The sequence below is a fragment of the Micropterus salmoides genome, unplaced genomic scaffold, assembly GCF_014851395.1.
Source record: "Micropterus salmoides isolate LMB-PRFRI ecotype aquatic unplaced genomic scaffold, ASM1485139v1 Ms_hic_scaffold_15, whole genome shotgun sequence".
Lineage (NCBI taxonomy): Eukaryota > Metazoa > Chordata > Actinopteri > Centrarchiformes > Centrarchidae > Micropterus > Micropterus salmoides.
Window position 1 is genome coordinate 6,918,523 of NW_024040596.1, and position 19,910 is coordinate 6,938,432.

The 19,910-nt window shown below is 38.4% G+C and overlaps 1 protein-coding gene across 3 annotated transcripts in view; it reads right to left on the reverse strand.

The window, feature by feature from the left end:
- pard3bb (par-3 family cell polarity regulator beta b) overlaps positions 1–19,910 on the reverse strand; it is a 225,099-nt gene that overhangs the window by 188,019 nt on the left and 17,170 nt on the right. The gene's annotated exons all lie outside the window — the stretch shown is intronic.

Here is a 19,910-nt window from a genome sequence, read left to right on the forward strand (position 1 = left end):
TTAATTTGTATTTCAATGTTTCTGAAACAGAAATGAATACAAATTGTATTACGAGGGTAAAACAAGGAAGTTACTGTGGGAAGTTATTGTCTTGTACCTGACAAACACTAAACTAGGTTAAGGTTGAAGTACTTTTCCAACTGTTCACCAAAAGTGAAAGCATAAAAACAGTTAATGCAAACACCTCCAATTCTCTCTCTTGCTGACTGATTCTTGGTATTTTACTTAATTTCTCCCACCACTCCATCACACTCTCTTTCCTCCACCTCCTCAAGGTAAACAGTCACTACTCAGATCCTTTTGTGTGTACGTGTGGCCATGAGTGTGTGTGTGTAGGGTTAGGCAATTAAATGAGCCTGTTATCATCACTCACACATTCAGGGACGAGTTCACTCGTTATAAAGCTCTCACCACTCAGTGCATTACTCTGTCAATGTATGTAAATCTTTCTGCGAACTGCGGGTAGCTTTGTGAGCACTGCGTATGTGTGTGTGTGTGTGCACGCGTGTCTGAGGAAACACATATACATTATAAATCTCTCCTGAACACATACACACAGTACCCACAAAGAGCAGACTGCTTTCCTTTCTGAAAGGCTGACATGAGAGGTGGTCCTTCTAACATCTCTATGATTGAGGTGAAGAGTAAAGCTCATAGCCACAGAGTGATTACATTAGTCTTCCTAAAAGATCATATCTTCTATTCACATGTTCATGAATCAAATCCATCTTGACACTAAATGATGTGTACTTAAAGGGACAATCCACCTTAATACAGATTACTCACTGCCAAAAGCATAGTTGCAAAAGCCTCTAGATGAAGTTTCAGATTAGCGAACAATCTCTCGGGTAGATTTCAGCATATTTCTTGAAACAGCCTGAGGCTTGCTGCAGCAAAATGCATAATACCTTCAAAGACTTGAATCGCTATGACTTTTAAGTCATTAGATCAAATAGAAAATTATGCTGTTCCAGTGTAACCATAATGAACTACAGAATGAGACTGGCAGGTCTTCAGATGTAGCGTATGTAGGCTTTTTCACCCATACAAACCTGCATATTTCATAACCTCAGCTGATCTGACTGTTCTCATACGTCCCAAAAGAGTTATTTAGAATGAAATAATTTCTTATGATGTTTCATTTTAAAAGCAATCAGTTCTTTTCAATAGGCCTGGGGTATTCAATTAAAATTCAAAGAGGTCCAGTTAGAGAACATTTCCGAAAGCAAAGGTCAATGACTAATTTGGGTCATTATTCAGTACCATAACACATAGTTGTATCAACATGTGTTTTTAGTCAACAAATGACTGTCAAATCAAACATTTCAACAAAACTTAGGCAGTCAGTTTTCATATCAAACTCGAGGGATAATAAATAATAACTTCTCTAATAATAAATTCTAAATTTAAGTAAACTAAAGGCTGCATTTAAAAATATATATATAGTTTTTTTAAATGTGTTTAAAATAAAGTGCTTAATTTCAGAAAAAATAAAATAAAAAGTGTGGCTTGAAGTGATAGAAGTGTAGTCTCTCAATTTTATAATAAACACTCAACATATCTTAACAAATGAATAGCTTCAATACCTCCTATTCTCTTTCAATCCCTCTTATATTGACCTGCCAGGTGGGATTGGAGATTTATGAGATTTGAACTGCCCGTGGGAAGAATGTACTGTAATCCGTACATTCTTGGTTAAAAGCCATGTGAAATCTCTTTTCTCTTTCGTCTCCTCTTCCCTGCGTGTATCTCACTCGCAGACTCGAATCCCAATGCTTATTGGAATGCACAGATCTGATTGGCTGAGCAGCATCACATGAGACGATTGGAATTCATGCAATTGGTCTGAGTTTCCTGTACCGCTAAACCAGTACAGAAAATGCTAGAAAAGCTGTTTGTGTTAAAATAGAAAGCTCCATCACGAGGTAGTAGTTCTCAATAATAAATCGGCTATTAGTACGGGTCCAGAGAGGGTCCGGATCCAGACCGCGTGCCACCAATTAGTGACCTCTGTGCTAGGCCCAGAGATGGGGACTCAAGTGCAACTTAAGTCGCACACACAGTGACTTGAGACTCGTCCTCAAAAGACTTCAGACTCAAATCGGACTTGAGGTGCGGGACTCGTAAACAATGTTTATTTTTTAGGAAACTTCTGATGAGCTTGCCGTTATTCCCTCCCTCCATTACCTATAACCTGCCTATGTAGCACGTGAGAGAGGACAACAAACACCGCAGCTGCTGAGCCATTCATCATAAACTTTGGCTTTAAAACTTCATACAACAAGACCCAAACAAAGAACACAAATAAGTTAGTAATCTGTGGTCAGTATACACCACCAGCTCAGCATTGGCCATCTAACGTTAGCTTGCTTCAGCTACGACCTACGAGAGGTTAACTCCGACTGTCGTTCGTTATGAAAAGATGAATGAGCGTTCATTTACTTGCCAAACTTGTGGTGGTCGATTAACGGTTCATTTAAATCCCGCTGGCTGCCATCACCTTAATTATTACCGTTGGCTGGAAAGAGGTTACAGGTTTATTGTTGATCATGTAACCTTACACTTTTATTTAGTTATAACGTTACACTGGTTTGAGAGTCTGGGGGACGTGTTGACTTACAGTAGTTTATAAGCTTATAATACCTCATTAATTGAAAACGCATTGTACATTAGGCTAAATGGTTGTGCTCTATAAGTTAAAAACAGGTTACAGGTTTATTGTTGATTATGCAGCGTCACAGTTTTATTTAGTTAACGTTACACCGGGTTTAAGAGTCTGGGGAGTGTTTTGACTTACAGCATTTAATAAGCCGTCAATAATTGCATTGCACATTGCATGGTTATGCTCTGTAAATGAAAAACAGGTTACAGTTACAGTATTCCTTATAGCTATGCAGTTTTATAAGCAACCTGGATTGGCTAGGCCATCGCCTGTAAGATCTGGCGAAAGGAAGTTATGAGGAATTTGTTAAAGCCAAACCAAAAAAGCAAAAGCCTAATTTCAGACAACTATTTTACATATGTACAACTCATTTTACATGCTTACTTCATTAACAAATTTAATAACATATGCATGAATTCTCCATGAACATATACAATGCTTTCATATACAGTATTTTACTCGATTTTTGTGACTGAAAGTAGTGGCAGATGTGCTGCCTTGGCCTCATGATCTGGGGCCCACAATGTGTTTTCAAAACCCTCTAAAATGTCTAATACAGTTTCAGAAATCCACACCATCAATCCGAACACAAAGCTTCTTTTCTTAATCCCTGAAAATGTGATTAAGTCCTACAAGTTTGTAACACACAGTCAAAAGTTGTTGTAAGCAGAGACGAGAGAAAGAAAAAGAGCAGAAAAGGCAGAACAAATGAACGGGGGCTCAAAACATAAGCTACTTCTCAACAACTCCTGAATCTAATGGCTTTTATTTCTGTCCATAACACCTGACTTTCCTGTGTGCGCCTGTCCACACTGTCTGACCAACACGCATGCTTGCGATGGACCAATTCTTAGTCATGTGGTCATTTAGTCTATCCCCAACGAACCACCAATTCAGGCACTTCATTAAGATAATTCATCAGCACAATGAATTCATGAGGAGGTGGACTTCATAACAATAACAATTAGTAACACACACACATTTTCACGCAGTACTGTGTATCCATCTATTCTAGGTAGGTCCCAGGTGCAGCTGTGGTTTCTTAATTAAGAGCCGAGGGTCCATGAAGACCACAGGCTTCATCGTTTATTATATTTATAATTAACCCTTTTGCTTTCACCCTCTCTGCCTCTCTCTCTGTTTCATTTCAATCACTCAGTTAACCCGTTCTCTATCACTTAAAGTCAATCTTCCACATCCTACTGGTGGGCTGCTTCCTGCTGTCACCTTGTGCCCGTCTCACACTCTCTCACCATTAACCCCACATATGCCTTTATTTCAAAATCTCTTCCGCAATTCCTTAATTACCAGCCTTCCTCTATCTTTCATTTCGTTCTCTCTAGCAATTAACCCCCTTTCTCTCTTGCACCCTCCCACTTCTCTTTTCACATGCTCTCACAAATTGCACCTATCCATCTGGTTTTTCGCTGTCTTAATGCTCTCACCCCCCCCCCCCTCTCTCTCGCCTTCTGTCTCACCCTCCCTCCTAGTATCCTCTCTCTCAAACACCATTACTCAATTAACCCCCCTAGTTCCTAGCTAAGGGTCAACATATGTATCAGGTCTGGATCACGTCTGTATGTGCCTTTGACGAATGAAGACTGCACACACACACACATGTGCACAATAAAGTGTGACTCAAAAATGATTGGATTCATTAAGGGAAAGAGTGAAAGAAAGAGGTGCACGGTGAAGGGGAAGTAAGCGGGCGCAGGGAAGCAGAGGGTTGGAGGCCAAGGCATTACTAAGTACTGGAGGAGGACTCAGGACATGGCGAAAGAAGAGCTATGTTCAATGAAAAAATATGAAAGAGAGAAGTCAAGCCAGGAAAGAGTAGACATGGTGGAGGAAGAGAGGATAGAGCAAATGAGTGTAGAGAGTACAACTACTGTAAAGAGGGAGAGTTGAGGTGGAGGATGGGTAGAGCGGAGAGATGAGGTGGTGGTGACAGGGAGCATTTAGGGTCATTATGGTGAGATCTCACCGCTGTCTCCTCTTTATCCTGTCATAATGAGCTACCTCTCCACGTAACACACAGATAATGATACATGAGCCAAGCCTGCATGACCTTTAGGAAAAATGTCTATTAATTGGAAACTCTTGACGCAGAGCCCCGCGTATCTGAAAATATCCGTTCATTGTAATGTTTAAAGCTGGCGTAGTGGACACCGCATTTGTTATTTAGATTTGATTTTTCATTTCATTTTTGGATAAATAAATTAATTCAAATCCATTTTCATCCTTCTCAGTATATTTTTTCTATATTTTGCAATCAGCTTATTGATACCACAATTAGAAATAAAGGTAAAGACAGTAACAATAAATTAACTCATCGGCTGCAGCTCCAGCTTCGCCTCGAGTCATCGAATAAGAAAATATAGAATATATATATCTATAGATAGAAACAGGGTGAAGTTAGTTTCGCAGCTGTTATCTTCAATAGCTCGGTGTCAAAGCCTCAATTTCTCACAGTGGGAGAGCTAATTTAGGCAGACGTTTCAGTTTTTATCACCTGGAAATCCCCAAAGATGAAGATGCAGTTTGCAGCACTAACAACTGAATGCCTGTCCAACCCACCTGTCGCTATAGCAGAGTTAGTGGACGTCTCAAAAGTGCAATACGATCCATTTCAATAATCAATAACTTTTTGTTTTTTCAATATAAAAATCTCAGATAAAAACAATGACCATCCTTAAACATTTCACACCTTTGAGTTTGTAATTCATTTAATAATGAATTGTGCACAGTGCAAGGTTGTAATTTCAACAGCTTGCTCATTTATGAATATACTGACATCAAATAACGTGTCATCTGTCCTGGACATCCTCTCACAACTTTAACAGCAGTTAGTTGTTTTTTGTAATGTTGTTCAAATGTTTTGATTAAAGAAGTCTATGTTGAAGTGCATGAGATTTATTGTTTTGTTTTTGTTTTTTACTGCGGTATCAAATTAGTATTGAGAATCGTGGAATTTTATTGGTATCAGTATCAACTACTAAATTTCTGGTTTCTAATTGGGTTAACTACCTTAAACACTGCAAACATGCCATTTTCCAGCATCAGATCCAGCACGAGTCATTGATATTAACATACTTCAGGCACATAGTATGTGATTTTTGTGTTTTCTCTTTTCTATTCATTAGTAACTGAGAAGCAAGATATACAATTCTGCTTGAATTAGACCGTGTAGATGAATAAACTGTATCAGCCAGTTTAACATGATGAGTGTTCGTCCAAGCCTTCGCGGAATTTGACTGATCCATTCATGTGCACGCACGCACACACACTCCCCCACAACACAAAGACAAGAATGGGTGCATTTAACAGATGGCTGGTGGTTAAGAGAGTGTGAATGATAAAATCTCCCCACTAATCCATTGCCTTGTCCATTATTCCACTCCACTGCTTTTGAGGGGTGTAAGAGTGTGAGGGTGTGTGTGTGGGCGTGTAATCAGAAGTATATTTGTGAGTGGATCTTTCTGCGTGTATTTATTTTTATTTCCCTGTATCTGTGTCTAAGTGAAATCTCCTCACGTCACTTGTATCGTAAATGAACAATATTAAAATTAAACCATTAAATTACAACATAAAAACAGCCATTTCATTGCGTTTTACTCTATTCCGATTTTATTGTTTCTACCCATCATTTGTGACGGGTTGTAAGCAATCAAACTAATGGAACATTACGAACCTATTCAAAATGTGCCACACGAGTTATATTGTATTACCCATCTGTGCGGGTGATCAAGTGAAACATGACATGTCTGTAACACATGAGGCTACGCGGCATTAAAGGTTATTTTTGAAGTCACTGTGTTCTTGATGAGTTATGTGTCTGTGTGTGAAAGAGAAAGACGTACAGATGGAGGCGGCAGGTGTTAGCGGCATTTCGACAGATGATGCGCTGGAATCACACACAAAGAGCTCACTGTACACACCAATAACTATACTGAAAATACACTGTACACCCATGATCACTCACACACACATTGAAATACCCATTAGAAATTACTGACAAATAAGATATAACATCAAAAAAGGCAGTACCCTGTCAATCACAAACATATACCCTTCCACCCTATCAAAAACACAGAGGAGGATTTTCATTATACAGACTGACATTGTAAATCAATGCTGAAGATATAACCTAGCAGGTCATATATCACTAAAAGCTGCTAATTCAGCAACACACGTACACACATATAGTAAAGGGTGGTCTGTTAATATATGTTGATTGTCAATGTTGACTGATATATGTGTCAGTGGACCTTAATTTACCAGTGAGGCCATAGCCTCATCAAATATAACTCACAATTCAGCTGATAGCTGATATCTTAGCTTCTGAAAAAAGATAAGCTTTATGGTCCCTCTACCCTTCTCAAGGACTAACAGATACACCTTCACACACACACAAGACAACTCATCAATGAAGACGAACACATATGATGACTATATGATGAAAAATGTCAGGCTACATAAAGAAATGATAAAGGAATGATATCTGAGTCATACGTACAATGGACAGGTAGAAGACTTTATGGCTCTTGTACCCTTTTGAAGGACTAGGAAGAGCAAGTACACACATTCATACATGGAAGTGTATAGTAATAACCAGTGGAGATTGTACAATACAACACACATTTATTCAGTGGTTTTATATAGACTATTATGCTATGGCGTCCACTTGATTAGAGATGTATCCATAGCAGGATTCATTTGGTACACATACATTTTAGGGTCCAACAATAATGTTTGTTGCCACTGGCCCGGTCAGGCAAGTGAGTGAAGACTACTTGCCCTCATTAAAATTTTTATTGTGTGCTTAAACGCAGCCTGCACAGCGACTCCAACGCCAGTGTAAATCTGATTACGTCACTGAAATACAGTATAACAAAATAATGTTCAACTTTTATTCCACTTGAATACAAACATTTAAACATGATATTAGTTCTTTATAATACAGCTGACAGCATGACAGTCACTCATAGACGGGTTTCTTGTAACACTACTGGATGCGCGCAGCCAGGGGGCAAAAGCGCTTTGGTAGCCGGTCAGAAGACTGTAGTCAACCAGTGTAATCAACATAGATTACACATAGTTTGTAAATTCTTGTTGATTTAATAATAAACTGCCTTGTAAGCTCCACCCGCAGGTTGCCGCAGGCTTCCCCACCGCCACTTGCGGAGCTCCTCAACTCCAAAAACTTTCAAGCACATTCAAAATCTACACAGATGATTTCTCACCTCAAAACTTCTCAGAAGTGGATTTAGTGACAAAATAATGTCAGTATGAAAATTGTAAAATATAAAACTTTCTGTTACTGGCCTCTGTCCGGCGCGCGCAATGATGACGCAGTGAATAGTGTTTTCACATCACATTTTAGTATCGCCTAAGCTCGCTTGGAACCTCGACCGAGGTGATACGAAAAGTACCTGGTAAGTTTCAAACCCACTGGCCCGGTGGGGCCCTGCATGTACTTGATCTCTTCTTGAGTTAACTTTGACCTTTTGGGTAAAAAGTCACTTCATAGTTGAAATGGAATTTTGTCGTAATTACAGCATAAATTCTTAGTTATGACCCAAAACATGTTTGTCAAGGTCATTTTGAGGTCACACTGACCTTGATCTTTGAGTGTCACCAATTCACTGTCGGACAGACCACTAACCCAAAAGCATAATGCCTCCAGCCACGCGGCAGCATAGCAACGACCACACAAATAACAATTCACGCCAGAACCACCTAGCCTATTCCATTTCCCCCACAGCTAGACCCCAAGAAACACATGTGCTCATACATACTTTCCAGCACATGCACACACGCACACACCAAGATACCCAGTAAAGGAAACCAGTGCAATATGTGAAAGCAATAAGCACCACTGCTTTCTTTAGTGGAAGGTCAATATTATTCTCACCAGCTGGTCACTTCATATGGAGGGCTGAGGGGCCAAAGGTGGCTAGAATGCTGTTAGTATTGTATGACCATACTGTGTGTGGGCGAGGCATAGTTGAGAACCACATGAGTGTGTATGTTTGCCCATTCACTTAACCTTTGCAAGCTGACATCACACTTTAAAAAGAAAATATGTCTGAACTCGGCTGCCCTGAAAGATCTATTGATAAATATGATTAGGACAAGCTGGAAAAACAGCAAGACCAGAGAAAAAAAGGTTTTGTTTTCACAATGTATCTTTATTCTTCTCAATGGGTCTACTGAAATTCCATATATTTTGTAAAAACTAAATGTAAGGACAGAGAAACTTTAAGACTCTTTAAAGAAAAGTAGTATGCCTAAATGAAAGTATTCTTTACTTTCACCCCAGCAGAAGTGAATAATTCAGCTTCAGGGTAGCGGTCAGATGCAAGACCCGGAACACAAGCGCCATAACAGACACGTTGGAACCTGCAAGTGACTGACGTGTCTTTTCATTGGTTAAGATAATCTAACTCATAATCTATAATCATAGCAAAGTAAAGGAGTAGGAAAAGCAAAATATCAACTGAAAACACACATCTTGAATAGAAAAGCTTTTCATTAGACGGACTGAGTCCGGGGTCAAGCCCAGTCAACCCTGTGAGCTGGAGATAACAGAGTAGCCAGTCAAAACTCATCTGTGGGATAAACTCACAGTGGTATACGAAGACATGCATACAGATGGGAACAAATGCAAGGTGGGGACAGACTACAGACAGGTGGTGAAACAGTATTTGGTTTATTAATATTAAAAGGGAAAATGGTTACACCTAAATATACAGCACTGCTAGAGCAAACTAAAATTCATCTAAATGAAATTCATCTCAAAGCTAAAATAAATAATGAGACTATTATTGGACTAGTAAATGAAAGAGGGATATTCACTCTATAATAAAACTGTAATTAGAAGTTGCTTAGCCACTACATCGCAGGAATACAATGCTAGCAAGACTTAATGATACTAGAAAAGGTACCAAAAAAAGAATTAACACTTTTCAATACTTAGGTCAATGTTAATATGATTATTAAGCTCAACAGTTCAGTTCAAGGTGAACAATGAGATGTGTTGGATGCCTGTCTGCTTGGTTTAAGTATCAGGCTTTTGTTAAATTGCCTGGGATTAAAATGTTGTGATTAAATGTGGACTGTGTCAGAGGCCACCCATACAAATGGCTCCTTGTGTGTGTGTGTGTGTGTGTGTGTGTGTGTGTGTGTGTGTGTGTGTGTGTGTGTGTGTGTGTGTGTGTGTGAGTGAGTGAGTGAGTGAGTGAGTGAGTGTAGAGTCTAAAGCTGGTGTTCTTCACACAATGTGAGGAGGTTTCTGTCAGCATGTATATACTGCACAGACTTAATGCACATGTCATTTATGATGAAAACTGCAGAGGAGGATTATGGGCCATTGTGCATAATAACCCTTCCAACAGGGTCATAATTGCCTCATTCTTACTGGCTTGTGTTTTGCTCCTCGTAATGACAGCTAAGCTGGTGAATAGTGGAAGGAAACAATATTGAAAGGGAAAGGAGGAGAGGAGGGAGAGAAAGAGGTTTTAGGCAGGTGTAAAAACGCTGTAAAGTAAGAATGCTTTCATAGATTTAATAGATTATATTTATCATTTACAAAATACAAACTCAACGAACAGAAGAAAGATCAAATCAATATTTGGTGCGACCACCCTTTGCCTTGAACAAACTGTCTTCTGCTACCGCCAAATATTTCAGTATTTGACTCATCAGTCCAGAGCACCTGCTACCATTTTTCTGCACCCAAGTTCCTGTGTTTTGACGCAGTTGTTATCTGAGTTGCTTGGTCGTGTTTCCAGGTTTCCATGTAGGCCACTTCTGACCAGACTTCACAGGACAATAGATGGGTGTACCAGGGTCCCACTGCTTTCTGTCAATGACACTGCTGGACATCTTCCTACTGTGAAGGGAAGTAAACATGGCATGTCTTTCATCTGCTGCAGAAAGTTTCCTTGGCCAACCACTGCGTCCTCTACGTCGCCCGTTTCTTTGTGCTTCTTCAAAAGAGCTTGGACAGCACATCTAGAAACCCCTGTCTGCCTTACAATTTCTGCACGGGAGAGACCTTGCTGATGCATAACTACCTTGTGTCTTGTTGCTGTGACTTTTGACAGTAAATTGTCACCTTATTAGCTGACTTTAGTTGTTCCTCACCTGATTTTATTCCTCCTACACAGCTGTTTTCAGGTTCAGTTAATGATCATTTTTCAACCTTACTGTTAATTTTGTCAGCCATTTTTAAATTTTGTCTTAGCCCTGTGTCAAGTGCCGTTTTTGTCATATTTAGTCCACTGTATACTATTTTTTAGTGAAGTTTTAGTTGACTAAAAGTCTGGGTATTTTAGTCTGATTTTAGTCAAAAGAAAATCAAAAGTATTTTAGTCTAGTTTTAGTCATTATCCATCATTTTAGTCTTTTCTAACTCATTAGTATAATTTTGATTAGCATTTTAGTCAATCTGCTCTAACCAAAATAGGAGATATGATTCGAATGTTAGCTTTGTTCTCATTTTACGCTCCACATGATCCATGATGATAGAAAAATATAGAGATTAATGGCAATAAAGCAAGCTGTCAATATATTAGAGACCTCTTTCTCCCTAGCATGTTGTGTTCATCACCAGAGTTCGCATCCTCCACAGTAGGCGTTTTCCTCACGCACCAGGCGTTGCCCCGGTCGGCCAGCATTCAAAGCAAAGGAACAAAATGCTGAATGATCACTGAGAAAATATGGCCTGTAATATTTTGTCTTTGCATTATACTGACAAAAAGAAAGAGATTTTATTAACGTCTTTATTTTATGGATTACATTTTAGTCTCATCATTTTTCCAACAATATTGCATGTTTATATAGTCACAGTCAGCGTCTAAGGACATTGTCACCGTGTTGTCTTTGTCTCGTTTTTGTCAGGGGGAAAAAGGTCATTGACGAATATATTTTGTTTATTTTCGTCTGACGAAGCTAACACTATTCAACCTACACATTGAATTGGTGATCCTTAGCACCTGTTTGGTATAATTGTTTAATCATACACCTAACGATATGTCTATAAAATCCATGACTTTACAAATATTGATTATTATTATTATTGATTATTTAAATATTTCCTTGGTTCATTCACTTTGTATCTTGTTAATTGATCAATATAATCTATCAACATTAGGGTTGGGTATGGTTGACAATTTTACAATACCAGTCCCAAAACCAGTACCCTTAAAGTGATCCCAATACCAATGGAGTACTTCATTTGATACCTTGCATAAAATGCCACCTGTTGATTGGTAGCCATAGTAGTTGATTGGAAGCCTATTATTATTTTTATTGTTGTTATGGACAAGCAAGATTATCTATTTTATTTTTTTCTTGTTTCAAATAACTTACATAAAAAGTATTGGGAAATTGTATCAGATCTCACCTCATCCTAATTGGTAGTGGTAGCCTATAAGGGTAAAGACTACAGCTTTTTTATATTTGAATGAGAGAGGAATAGTTTAGTGACCAAATAAGTTGTGGGAAACGAATTTAAGGTATTTTTTTTGATACGTGTGTTGAAAGTAGACAACAGAAACTTATTTTGTTAACTTCTGATCAATAACCTGAATTGAAAGCTCTCCACGAGTATTTTTTCCTTTGGTTGTTGGTCACAAACCTCCTCCAAAAACGACAGTCACAGGTATAAAACCCGTAAGGAGTCTGTTTAAACAAGTCACTTACACTAAAGACACAAACAGAGAAAAAGAGAGGCTGCACGTCCAGCCGATCAAACCAACTACACCTGAAGCAGCCGCAGCTGCAGCGGGAAGCTCCGTGAGTAAAATGAGCTAATCGCTGCTGCGCCACAAAGGTGTTATGCATTTATATGACCTCTACAAGTGTCTTGTGCTTTCAAAGGCCTTCTCTTCACACTTAAATACACCAGTTACAATAGCAAAAGGAGGTAAGCTGGCGCAACGGATAAGATGCCTGCCTTTGGTGTGAGAGACCTGGGTTCGATTCCCACTATGACCCATCCACCAATATCCTATCCCTCCTTCACTTATTCTAGCTACAGGCTACAAACATACATAAGCATGGATACACAAGATGTAAGCACACAGATTCAATTAATTGGCTGAAGTACGTTCCAAACAAAAGATAAACTTATTTCAACAAAAAAATTAGTTTTAAACTAAACAAAGCCATTAGGCTCCACAGTTAATTACCTTAAGTTAAAGTAAAATGATCTGTAATGATGAATGTCTAAACGATTATATTCCAGCTCCATTGTGGATGCTATTAGGAGTTCACACAATCAGTGATGACAGCAATTAATCTCTAAATGCTGCAACACATACATTAGCTCGGCCACGAGTAGCACGTGTTTTAATTTGCTAAATTAACATTTTTGTAAGCCCTTAATTGATTCATTTGTATCAAGAACTATCATGTCTCGCAAATATAGCATTAATGTGGGCGCATGCTATAAGTTACAAAGGCAGTGCTTAGAGAGAAAGGCAGAAAAAAAAATGCAAATTTTACAGAGCTGCATCTGTTAGCAGCAGCAGCTTGTGTTACTCACCACCGATCAGCAGAGTTGATCATGGATATGGAAAACTGTAGAATTACAGAGCACAGAAGGGAGGGAAGGGCCTGCTGATAATAGGGAACCTGCTCTGAATAATTTCCTCATTATCAGAGATTTGGCTACTTTGTTAATGATGCTGGTATTGTAGTGACCTTTAATTACTTTAATTATTTAGGTTTAACTAGAGGATAAAATCATTTCAAAGAAGGATTAGAGTTTTTATTGCTAAATAAATAAATAATAAAAAAGATATTCAGACATAGACAATTGCTAATTGTTGGCCCATCTCCAACCTTTGAATAAAATGTTGGCTAGAGTAAGACAATCAAATGGGGAAACATATTCAAATATGATGATGTAAGCTTTATTTAGAAACAAACAAATCCTCAATACAGGTAATATTTCACTTCCTCAGTGCTGATGTAGTCCAGCTTGACAGCTGCGATACATGTTCAGTTTCTTTACAAAGTGCATTTTCTTCTTTTTGATAACATATAAAGTTTATCCACCTTGCACATTTTTAACCCATATTAGATTTTCAGTCAGTATGCCAACAACGCAGACGCTGTCTGCATGAAGGCCAGTCTGCCAGTCTATCCCCACCCTCACTCCTACCACCCCCTGGCAATGTGGGCCAGGAAAACAGAAAGGATATCAGACATACAAAAAGGGAAGTTTAAGGGACGAGAGGAAATGAGAGCATTATTTAAATATTAACGAAGCTGTGAGATGACCTGTTGACATGATTGTCTTCTCCAACAAATGGTTTTGGCTGACTGGAAAACTAACACGTTCACACATAATCAAAAATACACACACACACACACACACACACGTTCACACACAAAATGTACACCCCACTGAGTTGGCTTGAGTCCACCAACTGTTCATCTTAATGTCTCCAAGTCAGACTTTGAGGTTGTTTCTGCCAGACATGTTTTAAGTTTGATCAATTCAAAGTGTATTTTAACAGGAGTAAAAAAGCAATTTACAAACTGTCCTACAGAAAATTACGCTATTGTGGCATTGTAGGGTCTCTGTGAACTAAATTCCTCTGAGGAGTTCCCCACTGGAGAACCTCAGCTCCATCAACAATCTTACAAACCTCTTCTTTCTTCTGATGTCCATACCAGGCTTGTTAACATAATAAATTAATCTGTGACAGGGTTATTCAAGAACAGATCTGGGAAAGGATACAAGAAAGTTTCCAAGCCACCAAGTATACTGTGCAGAAGAGTGTTCATTTTTTTTAAATGAAAAGAATTTATCATTGTGCTTTGCTTTCCTCATATTCCCATACCATAACTCAGGGTATCAAAATCAGGTATTGAACCATAATAGAAAGGGTATCTTCTGTTGTGAATATTTATGTTGAGGGAAAGGGCCAATAGCAAAATGCTTTTGAGGAAAGCGCAGCACATACACTCATCAAGAACATAATCATTACGCTACAAGCAGAACCAATAGGGCGTTGTAGTGAAGGCTAATAGTATCTACATCTGAATAAGAATGCAATATAATCAAACCAGTCACCATGTTTTGTGCGTGTGTGTCTAGCTATCAATAGGATAAATAATGATTGGCACAATTACCCATGATTACAGCTCTGCTGATGGAGAGCTGCCCTACTTCCAGGCTAGCTTGTGTTCCAATAGTCTGTTCAAATAGAAAGAGAATTTCTTTAAAAAAAATTTTTAATGTGTATCTAGGATTACAAGTTACTTTCACTGGTAATGATCATTTAAAGCTATAATTAAAAACTAAATTAACATTACAATTCTTTGTGCAACTCTGACATATTGTCAATTCAGCTATAATATCTGAAAAACATTCTTATTAATATTATGATATTGATTTTAAGCTTATCCCCCAGCCTTCTTAACATATCTGTTGATTGAACTAATTACGATACCATAAACATCTGTTGTTGTGCATTATGCTTATAATGTGCTTACGGGTTGTCAACTTATCATGCACATTTCTTTGTTAATTTATATGTGCAAACATATCTTGAACATGTAGTATAGTATAATTGTCATTGTGTGTGTGTGTGTGTGTGTGTGTGTGTGTGTGTGTGTGTGTGTGTGTGTGTGTGTGTGTGTGTGTGTGTGTTCATATCCTGATGAGGACTTTACCTGAATGTCAAACTCGTGTCAAAGCCTCTACCTGTGGGGACAAAAATTCTGGTAGCCCACAGGTAATGAGTGCTTTTTAAGGGTTAGGACTTGGTTTCAAAGTTCAGGTTACTATTGGGTTAAGGTGGTTAAATTTAGGGTAAGTGACTAGGGAATGCATTATGGTAATGAGATGTCCCCACTGGGATAGAGGAACAAACGTCTGTGTTCCTGTGTATGTCACAAAGACAAATTTCAGCTGGAGCTGTTTCATAGTGCGTGATGACTGATTGTAGGTTTTTAATTAGTCTCTACATTGATCAATAATTTTAAGCGCTTACTGTGCGTGCAAAGCATACTAATAAACTCAAAGAATGTGTTGTGTGTATCAGTGAACCAAAAACAGTAAGGTACTGTAAATGGATACTTGCTGTGATCATGTGTAGGGGCTGGTGACAAATGTTGATCAGTGTTTCTCAAAGCCTACGGTGGCATCCTCAAAAGTTTTGTCCAAAACCCTAAGTGATTCAGTTTAGTGTCACAGAGTAGTAAAAAAATAAAAAATAAAAAGAGCATAATCACATTTAAAAAGCTGCTATCAGAGATTGAATCATACCGATGAATCGATTAATTGTTGGACCTCTAATTGTGTGTGCATGCTTGAAAAAGAACATGTACTGTTTAATACTGATTTTTCCAAAGGGATGCATGCTCTGTGTGTGTGTGAGTATGTGCTCACATTTGATCAAGAGTGTGTGTTATTAATGTCCCTGAACAAACATCAATATCATACAAGGCAACAGTGCCCCCCCCACCACCATTACTAGCTAACCTTTTAAACAAACCCTGGTCTCTCTCTGTGAGGCTGTTTCTGCAATACCTACAAGATGGGAGAAATACATTAGGAATTACACTTGCAGCTGAACAGAAAATGCTGATGGGAATCCATACTTCCTGCTTACATTTCATTTTCTGTGGCATAAAGCTGTGAGTGTACTTGAAAAACAATGTGCAAAGGAGACATTAGGGTAATGGAGAAAAAGAGTGGGGGTTGAAAGTGTGGACTGTGGTCTAAAGGTAAACTTGCACACCAGACAAACATTTTTTCACCTGTGTTTACCTGCTAAAGTTTTATCATTTAATTCTTCCTCCTTCCTTTGAGGCACTTGTCTTTCAGACATGTAAATTTACGTTTCACTTGTCCAGGAAAATAAGTCACTTGTCCGGGCAAAAATTACAATAATTTACTATTTTTCATTTTGATTGTGAATGCAGAATTCAGACATACTAACAATATTCAAATAATCTCAAATATAGTGTATAACAATAAGTGAGTGATACCAATTAATGTTCTGATAAGCCCCTAGGTGACCTGCCTTCGCTACTTTATTTTTCTCATAAGAGACCGGTTTTTGTAGTTTTTGTTTGAGACATTTTGTAGTTCTTAATAGCTGCCTTATGTTGAGAGCTAACTTATGTGCTTACTTATTTGATTTAAGATACAAAAGGGAGCCAGGGGAGGTCAAGGAAGAGGGGGGGTCACATGGGAGAACTTTGGTAGAGTGAGCATGCTGCGTCATTCAGTATACGTTGCAAAGGTTTGATTGCAGAGGCAGGGAGGCCAGCCAGAAGCGAGTTGCAGTAGTCAAGGTGGGAGATGACAAGTGCTTGGAGCATTTAGCTTTGGTTAGTTGGGAGGGAAAAAAAAAAAAAATCACAGCACCTAAACGTACCTTTCACAGACATAGGCTATCCGATTCTCTATGTTTTCAGTCTTTGAGCTAAACTAAACTGAGCTAAACATGTCCCAGATGACTCATCTGTGTTCTAGACACTTTTGTTGGCTGCACAGTACTTTAAGCTGTTTGGGAACAATGTTAATGTTACAGTTGTTTCTGTTATGCTAATATATTGCTGTTCTATACTACAACATTTTTCTGTCTATCCAGATTTATAGAGATACCAAGTATATAAACATATACAGATACTTATCCTCAATTTAAAGAATACACACGCATGTTTCCTCACAGGTGCCACATAAATATCACCTCAAACATTAAAAAATGTGAGCCCGCTCTCTCAAATGCATCACTTCGGTGCATTTCAGCCATGGACTTTTTAAACTGTATTTTTGACCTCTCTCTGCAGCAGACCTCAAAAACCTTCTTTGTTTTCTTTGTGGTTACAATCCTAAAGCCAGGCAGTCTGAGTCTGCCTAAAGTAAAACACTCATCTGGGATTATGAGCCATTTATTAATCTCAACTCAGTAATACCAGGAGAGCCTCGCTTCTGAATCCAATGAATATTTCACACTTTCATTTCATATGCAATCTCTGGTGCTCAGAAGTCTGTATTGCTGGGTGTCATTCTGCACGGTTTTATTTTTGTGTGTTTGTGTGTCCCACCATGTGTGTGTTTTGTGGAATTTATGATCCCAGTATTGAAATGTGTATTTTGTAGTATGGATGTGCTTTACATTGTTTTCTGTGCTGCAAATGTTTATCCTGAGATATTAAGAAAAGGCATTGCTATCCTTTTTGACTGAATACAATCAGAGACAGTTCAGGATAGAGTTTAGACAAAAATGCAAAACTGTCAATAAAAAAGTATGCATCTTTAGGGAGTCATAATAACTCCGTCCTCGATACAGAAACCTGCTAAACCGGCTTTAACTCTAAACCCACAATTCAAATGGTCCAATGTGTATCTAATCATCTTACTTCTAGCCAGACTGATAAACTTCTCTTTTTTGACGTCAGTTCATTAATTCAATGCTTCCTCAACAAATTTTCAAAGTGAACTGACTTTACTGTATATCACCAGCTCAGCCATCATTCACATATTGTTGCTTCCTCATTAAAATCCTATCAAAAGACAGCATTGTTTCCCACAGGAATTGGTGAGACTATGGTGGGTGGATCTTGGCCCCTCTGTAAGAAAATTTTGTAAATTTTAAAAAATTTTGTAAATTTTAAAGTTAAATGCATTAACCTGGTGCACATTTAGAGCAAAATTCAGAGGCTAAATCTATGAAGAACTTTACTCTCTTGTAAACAGTTTTGTGCTCTAGTAAACAATTTGATCATAAACACATTGTATAGATATAGATAGTGACGACACAGCGAAAAAGTTAACAAATTTAGGAACAAATTAGACTGTAGCGGGCCGCAATAGTCTCCACAATTTAGGCGAAACACTGTACAGTGAAAGCCACAAAAATGATCATAATCAATAACTAGCAACTCGCAAGCAACAGGCTGAACATCAGGGTACGTGAACTGTGATGCTTTCACTTACTGACATACATACTGAAGAGCATTTGAATGGTGATGCAACGGCCTGGCTTAGGAAAAAACAACTACTACTTGAACTGAACGAAGTGTTTAGAAACCGCAAAGTGATTCCAGATTTAATAAGCGATGAAGATTGAGAAAATATATTACAAAATGCACATTTCTCTCTCTCTGTCTCTGTTTAACCATGTGCGGCTGCAGCCTTTACGTTAATTGTTAGAAAACTGCATTTAATTCAGACTTGTGCCATGTTGGAAGTTATAAGGCAACATTCATGAAATAGCCTTCATGAACTTTCGTAAAAGGGTCCAGGGTGCTTGTTAAGACATAACACCAACATGTTCAATTGCTATCACATTATCAGAAAAGGGGTGCATTTCTCCTGGAAGCAGGGGCATCTGGCTTTGTGCCAACTGTGGCCAAAAAGCCCTGAAAACCCTTAAGAGTACATTTGGGCTCTGCCCAAAATCATTCCCTTCTTCCCTCATTCACTATTCCCTAACAGACACTGAAGAGTTTACTCTATAGTGAGCAGTAAACTGAGATTTTAAACACCATCATTTGGTGTAGCGCATGGAAATATTGTGTCACTCTACATCTACAAAATATAGGGAGTTGCATTGTGGGATTGTTACCAGAAAATAGTATACACGCCATGGGAAGTACTTGTTCGAAGTGACAACTAGTCAACAGCAGGACCAGTGTGCATGCTGCTCTCCCAGTCTCTACAAAACCATGGCAACAGGCTCTCATGATAGTAATCCCCTAGGTCAGCTGCTGAGTCACTAAGTCATATGGTCCCTGCTGCGGCTTAGTGTATCATGTAACACAGGATTATAAACATTTCTCATTTACCTAGACTCACGCTAACAAAATTATCTTTGTCACAAGATCTAAAAACAAAGATCTGAACTATAATATTTGATATGAACAGAAGCTTCTGTTTAGACAGAAAGGGAGAGAAAGAGAGAGTTCTTCCTAAAAGGTTCTCACAGCCCTTAAAGAAATACCAACTAATGCAACTTTGTTCTTAATTAGTTCAGAGAATCTCCAACAAACCCTGCAGTACTTATACATCCTTACAGGCATACAGTATGAGCCGAGGACAGGGAAATATACTATACATTACATTTTCTAGCCAGTAGGTTCTTCAAGATTTTTAAGTTGTGACCTAAATGAAAGATTCAGTCCACCATAGGGCTCATTAAAACATGTTGATACCGTTTTAATGTGCAGAGCCACCAAGGGAAGGTGCAAAATTCATTTGAGGTCGTAAGCAATG